Raw genomic sequence first — 25497 nt, forward strand, 5'->3', positions numbered from 1 at the left:
GTTTGAAAAATATAGAAGCAAAATGCAAGCAGTATTCAGAAAAGTTTATTTCATCCCTTGACTAAACTCAACATTGCCTTTTGTCAGGTATGCCTCCAATTAACTTAAATCCCCCCCACCTGGAGAAAGAAAAGGTGATGAGTGATCAGCGATCATACTGTTGAGAGTGGTTTTCAATATTTCATTCTAGGATCTGAGCTACTTTACCTCTAGTTCTTCATCTTAACCTGAAGGACTGCACTTTTCTGTGGGCATTCTTGAAGGGCTATGCATGCTTCTGAGTTCTGAAAAGCACATTTGATCTCCCCTTTCTCCGCACAAAGAAATTAACTGGTCTCTTGGTTGAGGTGTGATGTAGAGGCTCATGTTGTCTTGAAGCGGTTCCCGTTTCTGGGATGAAGACTGAGCTTGATCGAGTGAGGTTGTTTTGGTCCCTCCCTGCAAGCTGAGGGAGATTTCCCGCTGTGTTTTGCTGAAATAAGCTCATCAGGGGAGAGCCTTGTTTTCCTTGAATGCTTTGCTTGGCACAGTGCCCTCTGTAAAGAAACAGGGTGAAAGGGGAAGCAGCTCATGTGCACCCCTTCGTCTCCGAGTCTAGTGTACCATCTCTCTGCCAGCCTTGCATTTACCTCCTCCAGTCTTCTTGAAGGAGCAGAATAGAAGACATTTCTATTCTTCCCCATGGGGCGAGGGATTTGTGCTTTGCTGCAGGTCTCCACGATAGTTCCTTTGGTCACCTCCGCAGATGAACTGGAAATGCTCTTTTTTTTGGCCATTCTGCATTCTTTCCAGTTCTGTACCATGAAGATGCTGGCACTGCAGGGATTTTCAACCCAGTTTTTCTGCCTTTTTGCTCCCTGCTGTGCTGTATCACGCACTTTTCTACACTCACAGCCTGGCCCTGGTTCCTGACGTGGTGTCTGGTTTCAGAAAGAAGTCTTGAGCGGTTGCTGTAGTTGTGAAAGATGCTTAGGAGCAGTACTTTTATTTACTCAGAGATTTTGTGGGGACATCTTGATATGTTCTGCAGCATGCAGCGCAGCTGAAACTGCCTTACATCACATAGCTATGCAGGTTTGGGTGAACTGTTGTGTTGATTGTAAAAGAGGAGCCTGACTGACAGCTGGTTTTCTGACCACATGCCTACATTATTTTTCCAAGATATATATAGAAGTCTGACTTGCTGAGCAGAGCAAAATGACTTTGTGCAATTAATGTGACATGCTTAATAATGGTTGGAAGGGTGCAGGCATCTGCATTTATCAACCTGCCATGGCTAAAAAAAAAAAAAAGTCTGACAAGGAATTCCAGCACAAACACAGCGCATGTTTTTATAAAACAAGGGACTGCACAATGTCCAATTGGTAATACTGCTTTTGAGACAAGCCATTCAGTTTTTCGAAGAGAAACTTGTATCATGCCAGAAACTCACTTTACCCTTGGGTTGTACTACAGAGTGACAAACTCAGTTTACAGCTTTTCTTCTTTGGCATTTTAATGTCGTAATTAGTTTCCTATTTAAACAGCTCATTCCTTGAATGCAAAGTATCTTTTGGTTATTAGGACTGCAGCAGCACCTTGGTGAGAGCCAAAATACCAACTATCCGTATTTTTCCCAGTCAATAAATGATTTTTAATAGGTCATCGTGATATAATTGAAAAAATTGAAGGCTCAAGTAATTAGCATACATTATGCAGCTTTCCACACCTGGTATTTTTATACAGTTGCATTAGTAATACTGTTGTTTTACTAATTTTAAAAAAGGGAGGTTTTAATTTGAAAAGGAGGGCACTCCCAAAGGGTGTCTGCTTGAAGATGAAACCTTATTTAGCTTGAGAAGAAAAAGCATCAGCCACAGCTCCAGCCTTTCAGCTCAGGTGCTGGAAGATGCTAGAAGAGAAGCCCGGCTCCCTTGCTTTCCTCAGCAGCAGTACTCATTTTACTGTAGCTCTCGCTGCTGCAGACACAGCTATTCCAGGTTGAACCTCCTGTAGCTATTGGGACCTACCCTACAATATGTCCTTATCCAAAAGGTGGAGTATACAAGTCACAACATTCTTTCATCGGTATATAAACACCAGATGCTTGGCTGACTGCCCTTTGCAGGAAGATACAGAAATAGAAGGGGATAGGGGAGAAGAACAGTTTAAGGTGCCTTAAACATGCCTTATCAGAGTGAAATGCCTGATTTTAGTATTAGGAGGAAATCAAATTCCTGTGTTTTGGGTCTTGTTCCCTGCCTTACTTCCAAGGAACATCAGAGGAGGGGGGAAGGACAAGGATGTGGGAGGCATTGACTATTGAAGAGCATAGCTGCGGAGAAAGGGATGAAAATGTTTATTACCAAAGTGGAGATGAGTTGTGTTTGAACCCAGAGGTTAAAAGTACTGTAGCTTGTTTGTCTCCTGAGGCAACCACTGTCCCCAGTGCTGAGCTCACTGCAGAAGTGTAGGATTGGGATATGCCGTACAGATAACTGCTGGAGGACGTAGTTTTAGGCCTGGGTTCCTGCTACAGGGTGTGCAGGCTGTATCTGACCCATGTGCCTACATTGCCTTTCTATGGAAACTGCTGTATAATCCCCATCTCAGCCCCATGTGACATTGGCCTGTGGCCATGTCACACTTCTTGACCCCAGAGCTGAAGTATACTCTGGGCTAGTAATACCTGTGTTGCAGAAGATATCATCCAGGCCATTATGTACCCAGCAGATGCATTCAATAAGTGTTTTGTTCTGGGAAAGTATTGAACATGTATCCCATGCATGTCAATCCACCACTGCCCAAACATAGATCTACAGTAAAGGGTCTTCTTTCATTTGTGCTTTTGCTTTCACAGCTTTGCTGTCTTAATTTTATATGTTGTAATATTAGAAAACAATACTTTCTCTCTGTCATGCTGAAGAAATACAGGTATTTTAACTGAGAAAGCGAAATACAAAACAGAGGAAAATCCAGTTGAAATATGTGGGAGTTTTGCCTGAATAAGTACTGAAAGGTTTGGCTCTTGTGATGGAAATAGACCTTGGAGTTTTACCAAGGTGCTTCATTGCTCCTTGTTCCCATTGCTTTCCTCTTTCAAATACGATGACTGGAGCTGTCTGGATGCAGAACTCATTTGAACTAAAATTAAGTATCTTTTAAAGCAAGATCTTCATTCTCTGGTCTCTCAGAAAGCTCAGGTATGAAACAGTGTATTGCTTTGTGTGCTGATTTTCTAAGGTGATGTTTAATCTGGGTGAATTTTATATCGAAAAGGCCAGACTTGTGAGCAAATTATTGTGTTGCTAAAGATCGGACAAGCTCCTTTGAACTAGTTTCTTTACTAACCTAGAGTGATCATTTATTGCAGGCACTTAAAAATAAAAACCAGGCACTTCACACTGTTTAGAGACATTGAAGAAGAAATATAGAGCTCTTCATGCACATGAGAATCAGATTCAAACAGGTACAATAAATGTTAATTGTGACTTCTTGTCAGGCTTTCCTTTGTAAGCCTACAAGTTCCCTGACAGCCTTGCAATTACAGAAAGTAATATTAAAAAAAAAACAAAAAAAACACCACAGAGCAGATGTGATTCTGTGCCCAGGGATTATTCTGTTAGCCTGAAAGATTGAACTGACATGACTTTTGCAAAAAGAAGCAGCAGGTAAGTGCTTATATGCTTTTTTACGAGCGATGCCTGATTTCAGAAGTATCTCATCTGGTATACTCAGCTATCTAGAGAGGATATTGAAAATTAATACAATCTCACTCTTCTAAATTGATCAAAATTGGTGTCATTACAGACATAAAGGCATTGTAAAGCTGAATGAATGCTCACAAACTTCAAGGGTAAGATCCTTGTACGACATAGATTCTGTAACAGTGGACATCATGGTGTAGTCTGCTGGTTTTCAGTTTCTTATTCTTACTGTATGAACAAGACTGAATGCTTGCCTGTTGTTTAGGACTTCCTATCTGTAATGACCATAAAGGAGGTGAAAAGTCATAAAAATTGCATCTTTGAGACTCAATCACTAGTGCAAACTTCTGTGTTGGAATGGAAAGGTTTCTTTCAAGGCAAAACTACCCTCTCCAGCTTGGAGTGAACAGCTGGAAATTGCTGAAGGGCCTGTCCCTCAGAGGGGAAATGTGGTAAGATGCATTGTGTAGGATGAGGTTTATCTTTCATTACAGTATCCACACTGGTGTTTCTAAGACTGCCATGTTATGCTCCAGAAGGAACATCCTCCAGTTTTCATCTTTTAAGTTTGGTTAATTCCATGCTTACAGGCACCGTTATACTCTCCACTTTTCAATTAAATAAATGAGCTCCTAAATATAAGAACTGCCCCCACCTGCTTTTTTTTTTTTTCTGTCTCCATAAAAACACTCCTACTAAACCTGAAAGCAAGATTTACACACAGTCTTTGCCTTGAGAGTGAATACTGTGGTTTGATTTCTCTGCCAAGACTCCAGGTTCTCAACAGCTTCATTATAAGCATGTAGGATCCTCAGCTAAGTGTTATATAGTATAGTAAGTGCTTGTAGTAATTTATGAACTGGATTTAAAGTTGCACAGTGATTTCTAATGCTGTAATGCTTGTAATGCTGGAAACAGTACTTTCATACAGTGTGTCATAAGTGCATCATATGCTTAATTACTAATTAAGGCATAACTAGCTAAAACACTAGCTATCATGCCTAAATCCCCACCCCCAAATAAAGTGATGCCAAATCTGTAAAATCATGAACTGAAAGTTCTTGAAAATAATATCAAAATTAGTGTCAAAACACTCAGGACTAGATATGAGCCCTGAAGTTGAACACCAAGTGAAGTTCTGATCCTCGGTCTTACTGTGGCAATATGCACATATTTGGGTAAGGATTGCATAAGGAACAACAGCTTTATACTTCAGGCTGAACTTTCTTTAGAAGAAGAAAACACCTCTCATGCTGTCCCGTCACAGACACAGAGGGCATGTGACCTTTATCTTCCTTCCACAGACACACGTGTTTATGGTGAGGGACAACTGGAGAGGCCACCTCACAGAGTGACACCCATTGATGATTCCTTTGTGCTCATATTTCAGATTCCACTCTCTTAAATTAGTAAAAATAAAAGTATACTTAGTACAAGAGAAGCTCATTTTCCATGCTGTTTATGCCACAGACTATATGCAAGTCTTGTGAATGATGGAATATTTGAATTGTAAAGTCTTTTACATTACACTTACATTAAACAACATCCTAGGCCAAGTCTTCCCTGACCTACCTGAGCAAATAATTATCTTATGTATGGAGATTATGATTTGTCTCATTTTCAAGGAACCGTTTCTAGCAGTGGCTGGGCTAGAAAGCATTTTGTTTTCCTTAGCTTGTCTGTTTGTATTTATCTGTGTGTGTGATGCATGAAAAGACAAGGCAAACAGGATAAAAGCTAACACTTGAAAAGGTTGCTTTGGAGTATTAAAACCTACCTGTACTGGGATATCATACACCTATGACAAAGACAATTTTTATTACCCTAATAAGGAATTGGTAGGAAAAAAACAGTGGGTTATTTTTAATTGAAAAAAAAAGTTTTGTGGTTTTAATGACTCCACACATTGTTAACATAAAATGGGGATAAATGGAATACATTGCTAATTGTTTATATAGATGCATTGTAAATCTACGTAAGCGTTCATAAGGAACGACCTTACTGATGAAACCCTTATATGATATAGATTCTACATCAGTGGTTATCACTATGTAGTCTGCTGTTTTACAATTTTTTTACTGTATGAGGAAGACTTGATGTTTGAAATGATGTATGATATTGTTAGTTTTGTGGCTGTGAAAATGTTTTCAGTCAAGGCAGCATAGATGAACTGGCTTCAGGGAAAGCATCACAAGGGATGTCTTTTCTTTGTGGGTGCTGGCAGAAGCTGATTATTGAAACAGAGTTGCTCCCTGGAAGTTTGTGCCAGGTTCTGATAGCTGGAAAGAGTGACGATTACTATAGGGTTGTCTGTGAAAAGCTAAATTTTATCTGTAGGTAAAGCAATTATAAAGGTAACATATGCACTGTTATCACAATATTAATTTTTTAGCCACTTGGGAAAGTAATGTGAGAGGCTTTGGACAGTCCCCATTGTTCACAGGGAAGGTCAAACGAGGCAGGTTTTGCAGCTTCAGTTGTTTGTACTGTTCTTTGCAAGAAGAGGGATTGTAATGTGCGGAAACCTTGCCATAGACCGAAATTCTCTTTCAGCTGTCTTGTGATTTGAGTTCTGAAACCTGATTTTTCATATATGAATTCATGAATACAAATCAAAGGATCTTGTATCTTTAGTAGAATTCCTTATGATGGTTGTATGTTGTGTTTTCTCCCTGCTCAATGGACGTCATCTCAGGTGTCTGCCTCAGCTGGAATTTCAGATTCCATTTATATTGTAGGAATATGGTTAAAATCAATATGATTAATTTTATTCCTTTTTTCTTTTATTTGATGCATCTATACACCACCTCCACATACACTTACACTTGACACAGATAAACTGAGCAGCAAAGTTAACTAGCAAGCATAGACTAAAGGACTGAAATACCCTTTGAGCTCTCTGGACTTCTCAGTAACACTGTGGAAGTGGTCTGGTTAAACAACTAATTATCCTCAAAGCATCCTCTGAAGTTGATTAAATTTGGTCTTTGCCAGGGAAAGGGACTTTGAATGGTATATCCTCCGAGACACGAGGCATCTATTTGGGCAACCACGAGGATGCCTCTAAGCTGTGGTACCGGCACCCTAACAACTCATTAGAGAGAGAGCCAGCATACATCACTTCTCCCCCACTGCCTACCCTGGTTTCCATTGGAAGAAAATTTGTAAGAAATTCAAGGAAGAATCTGTGGTAGGCTCCATCAGTCCCCTCATCTGGACACTGATGGACTGAAGCTTTGGGACACAGTGCAGAAGGCATTGCATTTGCATGTGTTGCATCAGAGCCCTCTGGCTGATGAATTACTAGGCTGAAAATACCTGGTACTGGATTTGGACTGGAGAACTGAATTTGGAAGCCAGTGGAGTTTATGCAACATGGGAGTTGTATGGCCCCAGGGAACAAACCTGGGTGTGCAGCTGCCTGAGATCTGAGTTGAGCATAGAGTAACAGCACTTGGGGAATTGCAGTGAGGTCCACACCTCCAAGAGAGGCTTCCAACTCATTAACCAACTGGACAGGCAGAACCAACCCTGGCTACTGCTGCTAGCCATCACATCCTGAAACAATGTGAGATTCAAGCAGGAGATTTTATATTTGGGGATCAAATTCTTGAGGGGATGTAAAATGGCCCCCTCACGTCTTCTGCAGTGGGTGGCAGATGAGTCATCCTTGCTGCAGAGTGTTACACACCGGGCAGGGATGGGATTTTCCAGTGCATTCAGTACTGACCTAATAACTTCCTTACTGGTGTCATGCAGAACAGAAATGGGCCAGGGCTAACCATTTATTGCAGCTATTTAAGTAAGTGGTGCAAGTAACACTTCATATGTATAACTTGCAGGAAGTCCAAGGGCATTGTGGTGGACATCTGAGCCATGGGGAGGGCAGGTCACAGAGAAAGAACTTCCTTCTCAGATCTCCTGGCTTTTGTTCTCAAAGATTTAAAACAGGTTTTGCCTTCATAAACCAAGTGGGTTTTCCCAATTCCATCATTTAAGTCTATGGTGCCCAAACCGAATGGCCTTTAACGTTAGTCTTTAAATCTTTTAATGTAGTGATTAAACATGACAGGGATTAAGTCCCTGTCCAATAGCAGCTCACCTGGGTGTGTTGCTGGTTAGATGCAGAGCACAAAGCCAAATGCTCTTAAGCACCCAAGCATACTGCCGATTTAAAACACAGCAAGCCCCGTCACGTCTGGTGATTAGGAGGCATTTCTTTTTTATTGAAGATAGAGTGGAACAAAAAGCTGATAAAAAGAAAGTTTTCCAGAGCAAAAAAATAGATTGTGGACAAATGTGTTAGAGCAGAAACGGAAGGATTTTATCCTAAATATTTTAAAAAATATATATGGTAGAGTTTAGATAAATTTATGAGGTATCTAGTCTAATGGAAAAAGAACTTACGTATCCAGGAAAGAAACTAAATTACGCATACAGGGCAAATTAAATAGATTTTGACACAAAACCCATTAACTAATAAAAACATTTTTCTGGTTACCAAGTCACCTAAAAATCTCCCAGGAAATGTCAGAAAGAAGGTGCCTGTCTGAGCCATGGAGCTTTTAATTATATCAGTATACAGCACAGTTATTTTTGAGGATTTTTGCCTCAGTATGTTCTTTTTCCTCCTCATTGTTTTATGTGGGTCTTAAGGTTAACGTACAGTTCATGCATGATTTAAACCCTGTTCTGGAGATAATGTCCTTTTCTTCCTCCTTGGCCTTTCCCTACTATGCTAATTACTATAGCAACTGAGTGCTTCACGTGGCTTTATTTTCGTAGCATCTCAAAGCGATGGTTAGGTAGCATTACTGCACTTTGCAGATTTACCATAGAAAGTTTGAGGTAAAAAATGAAGTAAGTTTTTTAATTTATTGAGGGAAGTACCATTTCAGGAAAATTAAATTGTCTATTGCTGGGTTTTGCTTTTAGCTGGAAACCACTCTGGAAAGTGTGATTATGTCAGTCTGGAAGTGTGATGCTTCCCCCCGCACCCCCCCCCCTCCAGAAAAATAAAATTAAGATGTTTTGTGTGCTTGAATTACGAGGAACACATTTGGGTTTTTTGGACTGGCTCCAAATATATAATTTGAAATCTCTTCTCTTTTTAAAAAGAAGTAAACTTGGTCAGTGGAACAGAATCCTTGGCAGGCTGTGTCTCCTAATGCGTGTTCTCTGTGCAGAGGTTACATGATGCTTCGTGCTGTGGTAGCTGAAATCAAGACTGGGAGCCTGGGTTTCTAAAAAGCAAAGGAATCACATATTGATACCTGTGGACATGACAACAGCCAGGACAAAAGTGCGAGTTTCCCTGCAGGACTGATACCAGGTATGCAATGAGGTAAAGGCGGCAGAGAGCAGCTGCCAGCTGACCTGTGCAGGGTGGCTGAGGCTTTTGGGAGAGTTGGGATGCTTTGTCAGAAACTTTCATAGGCATTTCTGGAAAGAAAAGAAAAAAAAAGCCTCAATGCCTCTCAGCTCCTGAGGACAGAAGCTTTTGCTTTAATCTTTCTATTTTTTCTTTGTACACTGCTTTGCACCTCTCGCTCTCTCCTGATGACATGTGCTCACCTTTCTTTGCATTCCCAGTTGTCCCCAGACTTCTGTGCTTCTTGTACCGTGTTTATTTATACATTGCTCTTCCTACTGCCTTCCTGAATGCCAGTCCCTGCTTTGCTTTTTCATGCTCTCGCTACTCAGCCAGTCCTAGTTTTCCTTTCCTACTCTCCCTGCTTGCAGTTTCCCTCATGGGCTTGCAAGCCTCCAGACCTGTGCCCTCCTCATTTTGCCCTCCTGATCTATTTTGCCTTTTCCTGTCCCAGCTGCTGGTCCTCATCTGCTCCCTGCCTCCCCCAAACCCTGCGGACTATGCTGATCCCCAGGCACTCCACATCTGAATCAGATGTCTTCTTACACAGTGCTTGGATGGCATGTTGCTCTGCATTTTGGCCACTGCTGAAGCATCCCAGAGCCACAGAAGGATGGCTCTGGGTGAAAGCAAGCAAATCCAGCATGTGGCAGTACTGTCAGTCGCTTTGAGGAGAGTTTTCTGGAGGTGGAGAGGCTGTGGACATCAGTAGGGGTGCTCACGGACAAGCAGGATATATAAAACAGGATCCTTCAGCAAGCCTGGGGAGGATGTCGGGGGCAGAGTTGCAGTGGAGAGGGAATGTGGGTGGCAGGCAGGGGGTCAGTGTGGGAGACTGCCCTGTTCTTCCATGGTGGCCTTTTAGACGGCCCCGTTATTGCAGGCTCCTCCCCAGGGTTTGCTTTTCCTGTCCTTTCCAAGGGAGCAAGAGTTAACGCAGAGGGTGGCAGCTGGACATGGCCAAAGCCCTTGGCATGCCTGCGTGACCTGGCCGCTGGCACCTGCCTCCTTCACTCTCCCTGACCCATTGCCCTCCATGCACAGGGCTGCCTCCTTTCTCAGGCAGAAAGACGGTGTGAGGCAGGTGCTGTTTCAACTCTGCTCTCTTTTTTTGAGGCACAGCGGTGTGATCTGGCTACGATTTCTTGGGGAGGAGTAAAGGATGCTCTGGCCCTTCACAAAATCCCCTTGCATGAGCTGCTGCTGGAGGGAAGCTGCCCTCCGATGGGGAGAGATTTTTCTGCATGGAAGATTATTTGAAGCAATGTGCAAGCAGGGGTGGTCAGAGCGGTCCTCCAGTTCAGCTGTTGCCTAACCCTGATTTCAAAGTTGTCTGAAGAGGGCTGAAGAAACAGGGAACTGGTGCATAAACTGAGGACAAAGCACTCTGAAACCGAAAAGGCTGCACCCTAAGGAGGAAAGACACCATCTACATGGCAAAGAAACTGTAGTCTGCTTACAGCTGGACTTACCTGTACTTTATTTCTGAAAACTGTTCATCTGTATGAGTAGTACAGCTGAGTTAAGTTTAAGGAAAAAAAGACTTTTGCCCAAAGGTATTCTCTGTCCCAGCAAATGAACTGAAAATATAAAACATATGGGGCAATCTGATTTTTGACAATAGTTAAAAAAAAAGAAAAAGAAAAAGCTTTTACTGTGTATTTTAGAGTTTCAAGGACAGCAAAAATCACTGGCGTGATTTAGCTGTATCCGGAGAGCTGATGCAATCCATATCAGTAGGGAATTGCTTAACACATCTGGGCAGGGTTCCTGCTGGTGGCGTCTGCTGGACGTCTTTGTAGTGTAATAGGTGATATGTGGGTGTTTTGGGGCCCCTGCTCTAGATTCCTCTCTTTGAGCCTGTCATTCCTGATTGCCGTGTTTGCTGATGGTCACCAGCTGGGTCCCGACTTTGAGGCTGGGCTGTCCCACCAAATGAACATGCACATTTGAGCTCATGGTGCCTCAGACCCCCCAAAAGTATGGATAGAAATGGTAGAGGCCTTTCTGATTGCTTCAGTTGGTGTATTTTGCTATTATTTGTATTTTCTTTTTGGTCTGAGAGGCTCCCCAAAGAGGATTTAAGTCCCCTTGCACTGAGTTTCCCAGGCAAAGTGATCATGAGCATTGACAGTAAAAGTGCCTGTGTCATACCCTCCGCAGAGAGAAGCAGGAGGTGAAGACAGCAGGTACCTTGAACACTGCCACAATGATGGTCATTGCAGTAAGCAAAGATCCCAGTAAGCCTATAAGCTTATAAAAACCCTTTTCAGCTAACATAAAGCATTGCAGCTTCCCCCTCACAGCTGACCAGAGATTTACTGAGTTTACACTCAGTTTAGGATCCTCCCAAAGCGCTTACATCCTCCACACGAATAATCCCTGGCTCCTGCTAAATGTCTGTACAGTCCAAAAATAATTTATATCTTTATGCTTTCAAATATTACTGTTGCTGCAGGGACATCCCCGCTGTTTCCTCCTCGGCTTTCTCTTTGCTGCTCTCCCCCTTGCTGGTGAGGATTGGGCTTGACCGCAGCCGACTTTGCTGTCTCACTCCCTGCAACTGGGTGCCAAGCATTACGGAGTGATGCAGCTGCTTTTCCCCCATTCCCTCCATCTCCCCTGGCTGCTGCTGCTCCCTCAAAGCCCCAGGGCTGCAGTTTCTGCCCGGGGCAGGGAGATGATAAGGCTCTGAGCATTTGCTGGGGGCTGGCTTGGTGCAGTGGGTCTGAAGGGTGCAGCGAGGTGAGGGAGCAGACGAGAGGCCGAGGGACCACCCGAAAGCTCCCAGGTGGATGATGCCAGGCTCACCTTGTTTCCCTCCGAGTTTTGAGCTGGCAGTACGTCCTGCCAGGTCTGGCTGCACAGCTGGGCTGGCTGCAGTCATGCTGGGAAGCTCGAGCCTTTCTCTTGACTTGTATTTTTACTTATTTTACCATTTTAAACAGTCTTGTGGGAACAGAGCTATAAGATTTTCTTTCATTTTTAAAGGGTGTGGACTTCCTTTTTCAGAGGTGAATTCTTTGTTGCCAAAATATGTATATAACCTTGGGATCCCCAAAGCCTGTTTTAGAATCTGTGAATGGGCTGCACATGATTCTCTTACAAACTGTCACTTTAAAGCACTTCTCTTTTTCTTCCATTGGATCTTAATGGACCTTACCGAGACTGAGGGGGGAACCAATTCAGTTTTTGCTAATATTCTGCATTGGTAAAACAATACAAACCCACCTCTTTGTTTTTTGTGGGAGGAAGGAAATAGTTCTGAAAAAAATGTAAGGATGTGCACACATGCTAATTTTGATTCAGAAGTAGAAGTGATGGCAACTAACACTGACAAAATGGAAGTGTATTTTTTGCTCCCATTGGGCTTTTTCATGAGCCTAAAGCACTGTCACAGAACTCTACTGGTTGTTGGTTTAAAAAAATGCCATAAAGTTATGATGCCATTGAAATTTCTGTGAATTTAATAGATATGAGCTGTTAAGGCTGTGAATAAACCCTAAAAGACCTAGCTTTTCTCTTGCCTGTTTGAGATATGGTGGTTTATCATGATTGTTGTCATCCTTGCTGCCAGTCTGAGATGCTGATACTAAATTTCAATATTTTGAAGAGTCTTCTGGAAAACAAAGTAAAAAGAATCTGCATTAACATGGACAACTCACATTCCACTCTAATTGGTACATTATAATTTTCCCTCTTCCTATTCTCCTTCTGGTTTTCAAAAGTACTTTTTAGTTTCTCCAAATCACATTGTAAATTTAAATTCTGGCTTAGCTGATCTATTTTTCTATTTTAGAAAAGTCAAGATGGCTTGGCAAAGCACGTTCATTTCCTTCAGATGGGAAGGGTTTCACTGAAGTCTTAGTGCACAAGACACAGTCCCCTCAGAGCTGAGCTGCGTTGTTACTTACACAGATGCAAAGCTGTCCAGCTGGAGGAGTTGCTACTTGCAAAGGCATGGGTAGGAAAGAAAGGTTCCCGCTGTCGCTCCCACCACCCCACCACCCCCTCCCCACCCTCCATGTTACCTGTATATCCAAGACCAAGTCCAAGTCTTTGGGTGGGGTGCCTGCAAGGCAAGCCACGATGGAAGGGATCTTGCTGCTGCTTTTTCTTTCAGGTTTCGCACACATGCTCGCACTCTGCCACAGTTGCCTCTGCCACAATCGCTTTGGTCTTCCCTGGATTAAGTTTTTAACTTAAGCTGCCTGTCTCAGCTGAACTTCAAAGAACCCAGGAAAGCACATCATCTGGTTACAGGGAGCAGAGGTGCAGAACCAAGTGACATGAGAGCACCTGTGCAAATCCAGCTGATGCCATTGCAGAGGCTGAAGGTATCAAACTCACCTTGTTTCATTTTTTTGTTTGTTTTATATTTACACTGTATCCTGCTGGCATCAGCAGAGAAGCTTGAGCTGGAGATGATCACATAGACAAGCCTGTCCTTTCTGTTCATTGGCTTTCATCATCTGTTAAAAAAGTTTTCTACACTCTGAGCTGCTTAAAGGCTTTTGACTTTACAGGTTTTTTTTCACTGAAATCCTTCTATGTATCTCTGATCGGTCTGAGAAGTCTTATGCAGACACAGAACTGGGTTGTGAAAGGTCTGTGAATAATCATTTCAGGTTAATATTCCCTGCCTGGTGCTGGACAGCAAAGTATCTCTGTATGTATTTAAATGCTGACCATTCTAAGCACTGGTTTAAAGCTTACATTGCTTATTGCAAAACCTCACCGACGGGTTGATAATTATCTGTGTACTGGAACAGCCCCTCTATACAAAAAACTGAAAATCAAAGAGCAGATCATGTTGAAGGTGTTCTCAGCCGTATTTGTTTCTGTCAGTACATGCTGAGAGTCTGAAGAGGAGAGGTGTGTGAAATTCTTCCCAGGCCACGCTTGGCTGTTTTTGCCTGCTGCTCTGCCCGGCTGTCCCCTTTGGCTGTGCTCAGAGGATGAATGCTTGCGCTGAAATGGGGAAGAAAATCTCAGAGCATGCATGGCCCTCAGAACAGTAGCTTGCCCTTTATAGAAGAAAGAACTTCTAGCAAGTAATGGTTTACATATCTCTAAGTGAAAGGAAAGTGACTTGCAAATTAATGATTTTATATGCCATGGAATTTCAGGTTACTAAGCAAAAAGAAACACACGTAGTGTATGGATAGACACATCAAGTGAATCTTTTCACCTGGGCTTTTGGAAAATGCTACCCAATAAAATAATTTGTTATGTAAAAACCTACATCATGCTTAACTCTGCAAGCAGAGTGACTGCGTAATTAACCATGCTAGCTGGGGAGGATGCCGTATTTGAAGATCAGGTGAGAGAAGTGGAGTTAAAATAGTACAAAAAGAAGAACTGAGGGGCAGAACCAATGCTAGAAATTCCGTCCACACACACAAATCTATTGCATTTTAAATTCAGGTCAGAGCAGACTTCAGAACCTTTGCTACTTTGGAAGAGACAGAACATCTCTAAAAACATGCTGAAACAAGGAAGAAGGTGGAACATTTCTGAAATACTGCAAACTTGTGTGCATTGTATACCACCTCCTTTGGGTCACAAAGTTTTGTTCCTAGGTTTGGAGCTTGGCCGACCTCAAGTCCCTCAGTAGGCAACGGAGAGAGAGGGACCTGTGCTTGGCATCTCCAAAAGTGGTAAAGCACCCCTGCTTGTTCATAAAGTCCTTGAGAGCAACACAGTGGGACTTACTGAAAATTTTAACACAGAGTATGCTAGAAGAAGTGTAATATGGTGCATATGCCAAAACTGGCCCTATTTTTCTATTTCATGGCTTCAAAAAAAGTCAAAAAAGATTCAGTTTTAGCCAAGCCACTAAGAAAAAATGAAATTAATGTAGCTGTTACAGTTTGTTTCAACTGTAGCAACAATACAGGAAAGTTGTCAATTAAACCAATAAATAGAGTGAGTATGAGTTACCACGTGTGATCATACAGAGGTTAAGTGAGACCGGTTAGGGAGGTACAGGGAATCCTTGTTCCTCTCTGGGAGCAAAGACACCATCTCCAGTTTTCACGTGGACAGCTGCTGTTTTCTGCTGCCCTCGGTTCTTCCCGGGTTACTCACAGCTCTTCTGCTTTGCACAGGCGGTGAGATTTCCTCTTAGTAGCTTATGGCAGTTTAATAATCTTTCCTGAAAAGCACTGTGCTCAGAGCTTCTCTCTGTTTTCCCCTGCTAGTTTCCAAGTAGGAACATCACACTCTGGAAGTTTGGCTGTTTAGGAACTGAGCCGAACTGTGGGGCTGGTTTTCATTTTTGTGCTCTTGCAAACTCCATCTCTTTTTGTCTCCCTGTGGCCACATTTAGCTTCTCCCAGCTTTTTCCTGTTTGCTGGTGCAGTAGAACTGAACCTGCTGTTCCATAAACAGCCATTCCTGCATCTACTCCGGCATCTTCTCTGGGTCAGTGGAAAGTCCTGGGTCCAACAGTGAAAGGTCTGAGAAGCGCTGGAGCAAGGTAGTTAAAAAGAAGAGGGGGAGGGGAAAAAAGGGGACAAAGTTTGCTCTTGCCCATCCTTAAGGACTGCTTTATGTCCTGCAGCCTATGCTGGAAGGTAAGATCCATTAAAATTGAATCACAACTTTATTTTTAGTGCTTAACGTACTATCTTTTTCCCATGCCCATTTCCATTCCTTTTGGTTTGTGAAACTCCTGGCCTTGGTTGCCTCCAGTGGGAAGGAACTGCACCAGGCAGTCGGGCTGTGGGAAAGGACTGCTTTTCACCCATTGCCTTACAATTTTCAGCAGATGCCCTCCTGCTCATGTACGACAGGAAATGATGAACAGGACTCACTTTCTTTGGTGCCATTCATTATTTTGAACACTTTTATCTTTTCCCTTATCTAAAGTGAACAGGTTTGATTTTACTACTTATCTAAAAGCTTTTCGTCCCTCTAATTATTTTCATTGTAATTTCTGAACTCATTTAATTTCTGCTTTGCCTTCTCAAGGTGTCCAGAACTGATCACGATGAGCTAAGTTTGGGCTATAAAAGGTATTTTCAGTATTGCTTCTCTGTTCCATTCTTTTTCCTTCCTAACTATTCCTTTTTTTAGCACTGCAAGACATCTCCAACAAAATGCCTACAGTGACACCCAAGTGTTTTTCTGACTCTCGACAGTTAAATTTAGAAGCCAGAAGATGTAGTTCATATTTTTGCTCTCAGAAAGCACCATCTTCTGTTTGAAAACGCTGCATTCATCTGAGATGTCATCTTGCTTTGCTGGTATCTCATCCAAGATCCTCTCTTGGTTTACTTTAAAAATTTTTGCCTTCCACCATTCTCACTCCCCTGTTTCTTTATTCACTTTCAAACTTGCTCAGCAAAAAAAATTTCTGTCACTTGACTCTCCAAGACTGTTTTGTGTCTGCATTTTATTCCTCTTCATTTCCGAAGCCTGAGTTTGTCTCTGTTTGTGTACTTTTTAGTATTATCCATTTTTAAAAATCCATTTTTAAATCCGGGTCAGATCGAGGCATTATCATGATTTATTAGTGGGTCTGGAAATCTTTGGCCTGACTAGTCTGTACTTATGGCAAAACCACTTCATCAACTAGGATAAATCACTGCGGTTTATTTGGAAGCACAGGCACCGATCAGCTCATCAGTCATACAGGCTGCAGAAGGCCATGGTGCAGCAAATAATAATAATAGATTGATAATTTGTGGGCTTTTATTTTCCATTAGACATACTGACCTACAAACAAGGAGAACACCTTAGCTGTGTGTTTTGTGATTACATCAGCCACCACAGGGGCAAATGGACTGATCAGAAAAGAAGATTCCAAACTTTTTTTTTAAATGAAAATGCTTAAGCAATTCTCATGACCAAAAAATAGTAACAGATTAAAAAAATGTAATTACTGTTTTTAAAACATTTGGAAAAAAACCCACAGCCTCAGTTTCTTTTCTCTGAATTGCCAGTTTCTGACTTGGGGACTCTGTTTCCAGGGCAACAGTTGATAACATAACAAACACTGAAGGAAGTACACGAGAGAATTCCCTCTTCTATTTTAGGTGAGAGTTATGTCCCTCCGTTATGGCTGAGGAAATGAGGAGTATTTTGCACTGAAAAGCATTTATCGTGCGTCCTTGCAAGTACGAAGAGCCTGGGTAGCGTGTTTGTTACCTGATGTTTGCCAAGAGATGGAGCTGCAGAGTCAGACACCTATAGCGAGTGTGACCCTCGTACATCAGGATGATTGAATAAAACCCTTGGCAGCAAAAGCCTGTAGCCTCTCATACTGATGCATGCTACTCTTCCCCCAGTGACGACAGGCTTGTGTTGGGCACTTAGCCAACTCTGTCCAATCTATTTCAATTTATTTCATTAAGCCACGGTTCAGAAAAGCCAAGAAACAACCTATATTAATCTTGGTAGACCCTGGCCTCTGCTCAGTTAATGTTATAGAAAATGCTCAGCAGTCCCACAGCTGAGCAGTAGCAGGATGGCCTCTTGGACTTGCCTTAAAATCTCCGTTCCCTACATACATCTCTGTAAAATGCCACTTGTGCCGCACAGCTTTTACTCGGTAATTTTCTGGGGCTACCTTCACAATTAAGGCGTTGCTCAAAACCTTGTCTCAGTTTCTAGGCACCTGCAGTGTGAGTCAGAAGACAGCAAAGAGATTCCCAAACTGCCAGGGACCTGAGTTTGTCAGTCCGTGAAGGGTCCTGCCCCACACGGATTTACGGGTTTAGCTCTGGAAGCTGTAAACCTGTGTCAGCACAGAGCAAAGCCAAGTATTTTTGGAGCAGACCTCGGGTTCAGCTCTGGGTTAATGCAGTGATCCAGCATCTCTGAGCCAGCTCCCATCCACACCATGCTCCTGTCCTTCCTGTCCCAGCACGTCGCGGCGCGGAACAGGTCCAGGTTTGTCTGTACCTGCCGGCAACATCCTGGGATTGCCCGGAGCTACTTTGAGATTAGGTACAAGCCTGGGGAGCCCGCTGAGCTAATTGGGCTCCCACTGCCATCCAAGCCCCAGGGGAATCTCAGAATTGACGCTCCTGCAAAGCAAGTCACTCCACCCTCTGAGTCTTTCCACAACGTGTCTGTCTGTCACATCAGTTATTATGCAAAAAAACAAGCCAGGAAAGGGCAGAAATGGATTTGCCTAAGTACCCTCTTGCACCCGTGAGCAGTTGGGGCATTTCTCTGTTTTAAAATCTGTGTTCTGCTTCATTTGCTTTGTTCAAAATCCTCATGCTTACTGATTCTTTTGGTGAGAACCAGCGGATTTTCATGGGATACATTCTCCTTCAGTTGCGCTCCCAGGTGAGGGAGGAAGGGAGAGAGGGAGGTGAGCAAAGGGAGGTCAGGCTGCCTCTGCCTTTGGCTGCGGTACGAACCTTGGGTCTGTGCAAAGCAGTGTTGAACCTTGCTTCCAATAAAGATTTCATTCCTTGTGTTAAGATGTATGTCAATAAAAGAGACTCAAAACTAAATAGATTAGAAGAAAGGCCACTTGTCTATTTGCTAAACAGGATTGAGAAAAGTCCTTTTTCATCCCCGTTTTTTCATGGGAAAAGGCTGACCTGGGTTACATGCATAAATCCAGCAGAAATATCTTGGCTGGGAATACTGATCAGAGTGAGGGGTTCAAATACTTTTGGGATAAGGATCAGGCAGAGTGTGTCTAGTTGGTATTTCCTTTTGGGTGTCAGAGGCAACTCTTTGCTTGGTAATTTCTGAAACTGGTGTTCTTCTCCCTAACTGAGCTATGATTCACCTTGGTTGACAGATAACCTGAAAATTTGGCACAGCAACCCCAAGTGCTCTTAGAAGTTTTAGACTACACAGAGCTTGGTGAAATATTTTTTCATCTGACTTCCCAGTGAAAAGTCTGTTTGTCAGTCACTGTCATTTGGTGGTTGGGTAGGGAAGGAAATAAAAAAAATAGTACAGGAGTGAAACAGACTATTATCCTTTTAGATGGCAGGTGGCTGATCAAAATATATGTTCCTTTCGTCCATGTGTAGATCCAAAAGAGCATAACAGACATCATCCCTTGCTGTGGTGTCAAAAGAAAGAAGAATTTCAGTTAAGAGAAAAAAAAAATCTATCTGCTGGAAACCTGACTTCAGGTAATAACTTCTTGAAATACCTATGGTGGTTTTAGTGAAGTAAATAAATTATGATTTTTTTAAATCAAAATAACCCCCTTGGACTTAAGGTCTTCTGACACATGGACCTGCAGGTCCATACACTCCACTGGAGAAGTGACTCCCAGTTTTCATAGCCATGTCCCCAAGTCCAGCAAGTCACTGGAGCCTGCACTGGACCAGTGGGTCTGCTAGCTTGAGCACGGGGCTGTAGATCAGGTATAATATGCTTGGTCCTCACCTCTGAGTCCCACATCACTTGTTAGAAACTGTAGCTCTAGGTAAGCCCTGGTAGCTCACTGAGCCTCTGTGCCTCAGCCTCCCTGTGCTGGTAAATAGAAGGATCAGTGATCAATGAACATAACGTGTTTTGTCATAGCTTAAAGAAGTTCTGCTTCATACAGGTAAGCAATGCTTTCTTACTATCCCTGCTTTAGAGATGTGGTTACTGATAGGGGAGTGGGTAAGTGGCTCAGCATGGAGCTCACCAAAGACTTAGAGACTTCAGCTAGAACTGGAAAGATGCCAGTATATTTATGTACATATATCAGCTGATGAAAATACAGCTTGTTTGGCATTTTTGCTCTGTTTAAGACCTAGGGAAATTTGGTCCTATCTCCTGTACATGTTTGTCTGAGTTTTCAGGCAGTGGGTTTGTGCACTGGAGAGCAGACAAACCACATATGTGTGAGCTGAGCTGTATTTTAATTAAGCAATCACGAGTAATATTTTTGCATTGCACAGGTAGTCGGTATTCTAAATTATGTAATTAGGTGCACATACTTTGTTTATTAAAGATAAAGTGGCTCTATTAACGTACTGTAATTAAGTAACCACCTTTTGTTGGAGCAACTCTATTTTCTACATTACAAAACTGCTTTCCCCCAGTAAAAAACTTGTCCCAGTGCTCAGTTGCCCCTGAGGCCATGTTCAAAATTGCAAATGCTCTGCTCCACCTTACCCAGGAGCTGGATGGGTCTGGTGGTCAAAACATGCCAACTTCCAACAGAAGCAGTAAGCTTTGGTGGTTACTTCTGGAGTTAATTCTTGAGACCAGACAAAACCTTTAATCACTGTTTAAATAACAGCTTTTCTCACACTCTGGCTGAAGTGCTATGTTAAACTGATGTTGAATACTTAAAGAGTGTATCAGGTCAAGCAGACATCTCATGGATATTCTAGTTTTGCTCCTCTGGTAAGCCATGGGGTAATGTGACTCAGACTTTAGGAATTTTTAAAGTCATGGGATGCCAGGACTATTTGAACCCCTGCTTCTTCCTGTCCTTACCTGTTTGTGGAACAATGATTCAGTGTCAGTTATAATGCGACAACAATGGGGTGAGTATCCACCACGTATTACTTGAAAAACAATTTCTATGTGTATTGTTAACTGATGTCATACATAAGATTGTTGAGTGGGAAAAGAAAACCAGCACAATTGGGTTTTTAACATAGAAGTACTAATGGAACAGCTTAGAGAGACTGGACAACAGATGACAATGGTCCATGTGCTTTCCTTCAGCTTGCCAGACATTTTCCAGAGAAGCATGCTTCTGATAAAAAACGGTTATTTGAACACAGACTATTTCATAGACACATCTCAGCATCAATGATCATTCAGTATCCACAAGCAGGGGTCTCCTAGCCATAACAAGGCTTGGAAGCAGGCCCCCTGCAAGGCTCTCCAGCTGTGGCTAAGGGGGAAAAAACCCCAATACTAGCTGGATTGATGGATACCCAGCAATGAGTAGTAGAGGTGAAATAACCAATGCTAGGAGAATGTTGTTTACAGGACACAACAGCTGCTGATGGCCCAGCTTATGACAGTTTTGCCATGGAGAAGGGTTATGGGAAATACCTAAATACCTGGGATTGATAGTAGTAGGGCACATGGCCAAAGATCCCTCCTACCTCACAGCTGTCAGATTATTTATATTAAATTTTTTTTGTTGTTTTTCTTTAAAAACACTTTTTTACTTCTTTTTCATTCCAAAGTATGTGATTACAGTGGAGATTGTAGTCTACATTACAAAAAGTCACTTATCGTCAGCTCATATCTAAAGACATCAGAAAATCCTGCTGAGTAAAAGAGTGACTAAGACCTGTGTAGACATGGAGACCTAATTCCTGCCTTGGCTTTTTGGGCGTTCCTTCAGGACTATGTGAATAACATTTTCTAGGGTAATGTGTGTAAGAGCAGTTTGCTCTTTGAGAGGCTTGGGATGAACAAACAGCTTGTGGAAAATTCAGGTTCACTCTTTCCATGTGTTGGGGTAAGCAGCTTGAAAGACCTTCAGGGATTGCCTTTCTTCTCAAATCTTTTTCTCCGATGTTTGTTAACCTCGCTGCTGTTAGGTTTAAGACTTATCACAGTATATATAAGCTTCAGTTCAGGGGTCTTTTGATTCACCGGTGTGGGTGGATGGGGTAACACATGTCCCACTGCTGCTAATGCCAGGTACTGGAAAGAAGATGTAAACTCCTTCAGCTTCTGGAGCTGGCATTCATGGCACCTTTCACAAGCAGCACATGCAGCCTTTCTGCTGTGCTGGTGGTTCAAGCTGTTCCCACCGAGCCTCCTGCACTGTGTTGATATGGCAACAGGCTGCCAGATTGTACATCAAGAACAGTGCTGCAGCACTTCATTCTAACAATTTATGGTTGTTGATTCAAGTTATCTGGAGAACTTTCTTCACTGCTTCCCTTACCTCTCTGGACCTTCAAGGTCTATTTTTCTTCCTACAAAGCTGTCAGGTTATTTCCTTTCCTATTGCATTCCCCTCTGGAGCACTCCATCCATACACATACACCTGTATGGAGAAGTATAGGCAACGCCTGGGTATTTTAGATGTGTGTTTTAACAATGCCAAGTGCTTGTAACTTCTGGACCATTAAGCTGCTGGAAAGCCTAGCTCCAGTGGAAATCTGCCTAGTTTCCCATCAACTCATAAGCTCAAGCTTCTGGTCAGGGGTCCTGAGGCAGCCCTGCCTTTCTGGTAGCTTTTGAGTTTTATGTTCTTATAAAGTGAGACAACAGGTCTGAGGCTCCCTGGCACAGACTGGGCAAGGGGACACTGCAGGAGGTGCCCATTAGCTGGGCTTCTGAGCTCCATCTGTGCTCATAAGAGTCAGGACACAGGTCTGAGCACTGTCCTGTGGTTTCCTACACCACTTGGCTGGGCTAGCCCAGCTGCTGGTGGGTTTGGCCAGTACCAACTACCAGCTGCAGACACCGGGTGCTGTGAGGAGAGTGGCATATGACAAGGACCCTTCCTGCCAAGCAGTCTCGGTACAACCACGCTGTTTTGGGGAGGAGAAGAGTCTGCTGTGCAGGGGAGCTGGGCTCTGCTGTTTGTCCTCAGTGTCAGAGCACAGCCCTTGGCCTGTCCTATTTTACTGGTGCAGACAAAGTGGTAGGTGACTGCTAAGTGATTAAATGTGCCCTGGCTGCTCCAGGGCAGGGTGCTCTCACAGCAGGTCAGGCTGTGCAAAGCAGTCCTGTTCAGATGGCTCAAAGCTGGCTGCCTCTAGGGCAAGCTGGAGGCAGCCCCGTGGCACCGCTGGGCATCCTGTGCTGCCCTTTGGCTCTGTGACTGCTGCTGTTGCTGCTATTACTGTTATTGCTGTTGTGGTGATGATGATGGTGATGTGTGACTTTTTGACCTTCCAACCTCCAAAGCGATCTGAAGGCTCTGCTCTAACCTACCGCAGCAATGCTTTAATGTCAGGAAACCGAGGATGCAAGCTTCATGCCCCGGGCTGTGGCATCAAAGCCTGCAGGAGCGCATGAAGGTCAAGAACAGGCAGGGCTCATGCTGGAAGGTGGCAGTGGGTGGACTGATGCAAAGCTGGTGCCCCCACTTCCAAACTGCCCAGCAGGAGCTGCTCCTGGAGCCTGCTGTCACCCACAGCTGAGACCAAACAAACATCCAGTGTGGAAGATCATCAGAGGCCAGGGCTAAACCAGAGAACTGAGTTGTTTGAGAGCAGAGGTACCCTCAGGGTTTAAACTAGCAGTCATGAAACCCCGGCTCTGCAACCTCTTACGTCCTCGGGGCCTTCAGGGATTCGGCACTGGGCTGTCTGTCCCCAGGATTTCTTCCAGGTGGGCTGGATGCTTCCTTGAAGACTGGCAGCTGCCCTGCCCAGCCTTTCAAGTGGCTCCTCAGGATTCACAGTGCTGTGAATATCAGTAAACAGAGACAGCAGCAAGCAGGCATTTTGTCAGTTTCCTCCCTGAGACTGATGGGCACATCTGAGTATTGTCTTTTCTTGTGGGATGTCCAAAATGGCACAGCTGCACTCCAGCAGTGTTTGTGAGAGCTCTTGGTGGGCCTTTCCCACTTGGATGCAACCCTTTTAGCATTCCAGTCAGCTCAATTCCGTGTGCAAGAAATATGTGAGATTATTTCTTGTACTTTAAGAGATGAGGAAACAAAGTTTGGGAATCTAACAGAGTGAACCAAAACTTCAGGGATGTGGTTTTTCAGGATGACTAGTTTTACAGTCCTGGTGGAATTTCTCCTTTTAATTAAAAAACAACCAATTTTCAGAGCATGTTATGTGTGTCTGGAATAAGAACTGTTCTAGGAGCTTGAAAAACTATATCTGAAATAGTTATCCTTAAGCTTAAGTAAGCGATCCACTGCTACAAGAAGTCAAGAGAGGGGGTAAAACCTTTCCGCTATGAATCGTAAGTGCAATATCCTTGTTCATCGTCGTTTAATTGGTGGCAAAGACAGTTTTTGTGTTGCACACATCACCACTTCCCAGTTGGTGCCACGCTGAATGGCTAGACCTTAAAGTGGAAAAAGGAATTCAGGTCTGAAAAAGCTGTACGGCTTCCTGAGGTATTGTTGTCACTCTGACATCATTATCATTTAGAATAACAAAGCATGAGTAGAACAGTTGCTGTTTCCTTCCCATTGTGATCCCATATATATTCTCTATTTATACCTGTGCTAACACATTATCTTAGCATGGAAGGAGATAGCAATTTGTACAGTTATTAGTCATGCTCCTCAGCCTCATATTTTACTGGAGCTAAACCCATGAACCATTTCATGGTTAGCTTCAACCCCACATTTGAAGATCTGAAGCTCATGGGAGCATGAATCCAGAACCAATCATGAATGATAACATTGCTGAATTTCCTAGTACTAGTTGTTGCTTTAGTGGTACACTTTTTCTTCAGGGTTGTCTAAAAAAGGATAAAAATGTATTTCTAAAAAACATGCTGAATATGTTAACTAAGAAGTTTTAGTATTTAGACCAGGCAAGGATAGCTGAACCTTGTGTCATTAGTTGGTTGACATGGAGTCTGGTGTTAAAAAAACATCTTCAAGGAAACACCAGACTCTAAGTATTGCAATGCTAAGATATTATTAAAAGACATTAAATGTTTTTTTTTAGATTTTTGAAGAGACATTATCTTCTTTTCTAATTCATAAAAGCAATATTTTTTGAAAGACACAGTAAAAGCATCCATTCAGTCCTTAAAAGAGACATACTAGTTGCACTAGTTGCAAAACCAGTAAGAAGTCGTGGAGCTTGCAGTCAGTTATATATCCAAATAGGAATAAACATATCAAGCTAACTCCTTTTACTGGACTCCAAGGTAAAAAAGGGGAAATAGAGATGACATATTTTGGTTATATGCTACTCAAAGCCGATCTTTATTCCTATCATAGGAAGTAAGATCTATAGGACTCTCTTTTTAGTCTATGATCAATAGATGGCTTTACACAAGTGTGCCATCTCACACTCCCTTTGAACTTAATGAGATTTCCTGAGGAAAACTTACCCTAATTTGTACCAAGTTGTTCCACTTTTTAAAAACATTTTGTTCTGCGTTTATTTTATGGCATTGCACTGAGCAAATATAATTCAATTGCTTCTCAGTGTTTTGCTGATGTGACATCATTATTGAAATACAAACCATCTTTCTATTGTCAGTAAATGGTTAAACAGTTTTAAAAAAGACTTATCCTGGAAATAGCTATAGTCAAAGACTACAGGAATTGCTTTACTTAAGATTAAGTAGTTACCTTACCCACCAGAAGAATGATATAATTAAATATAATTAATAGACTGAATTTTTCATCTCTATGACATTGGCAGTGAACTCAAAATGTAATCTTTCTGCATTTTGATTTTTTTCTATTTCCTTGTAGAAGTGATCACGCTGTACTAATAAGAGGCAAACTCTTCCTGTGTATATTTCCAGTTATTGTGGGTTTATATTTCATTACTTGAGTGTGAAAGCACTTCTAAAAGATCTTATTTTCTAAGAATATCTGCCAGTTGTTTC

At 42.6% G+C, this 25497-nt stretch overlaps 1 long non-coding RNA gene across 1 annotated transcript in view; it reads left to right on the top strand.

Annotated features, from left to right (window-relative positions):
* The window catches only part of LOC119142759, a 31561-nt gene that overhangs the window by 5570 nt on the left and 494 nt on the right, over nt 1-25497 (top strand). Inside the window, exons 2-5 of the long non-coding RNA XR_005102416.1 lie at nt 3353-3448; nt 8873-9018; nt 12857-13021; nt 13181-13394. This is a non-coding gene — a long non-coding RNA (uncharacterized LOC119142759). The remainder of the gene's footprint in view (nt 1-3352; nt 3449-8872; nt 9019-12856; nt 13022-13180; nt 13395-25497) is intronic.

Source organism: Falco rusticolus, chromosome 2 (genome assembly GCF_015220075.1).
Source record: "Falco rusticolus isolate bFalRus1 chromosome 2, bFalRus1.pri, whole genome shotgun sequence".
Classification (NCBI taxonomy): Eukaryota; Metazoa; Chordata; class Aves; order Falconiformes; family Falconidae; genus Falco; species Falco rusticolus.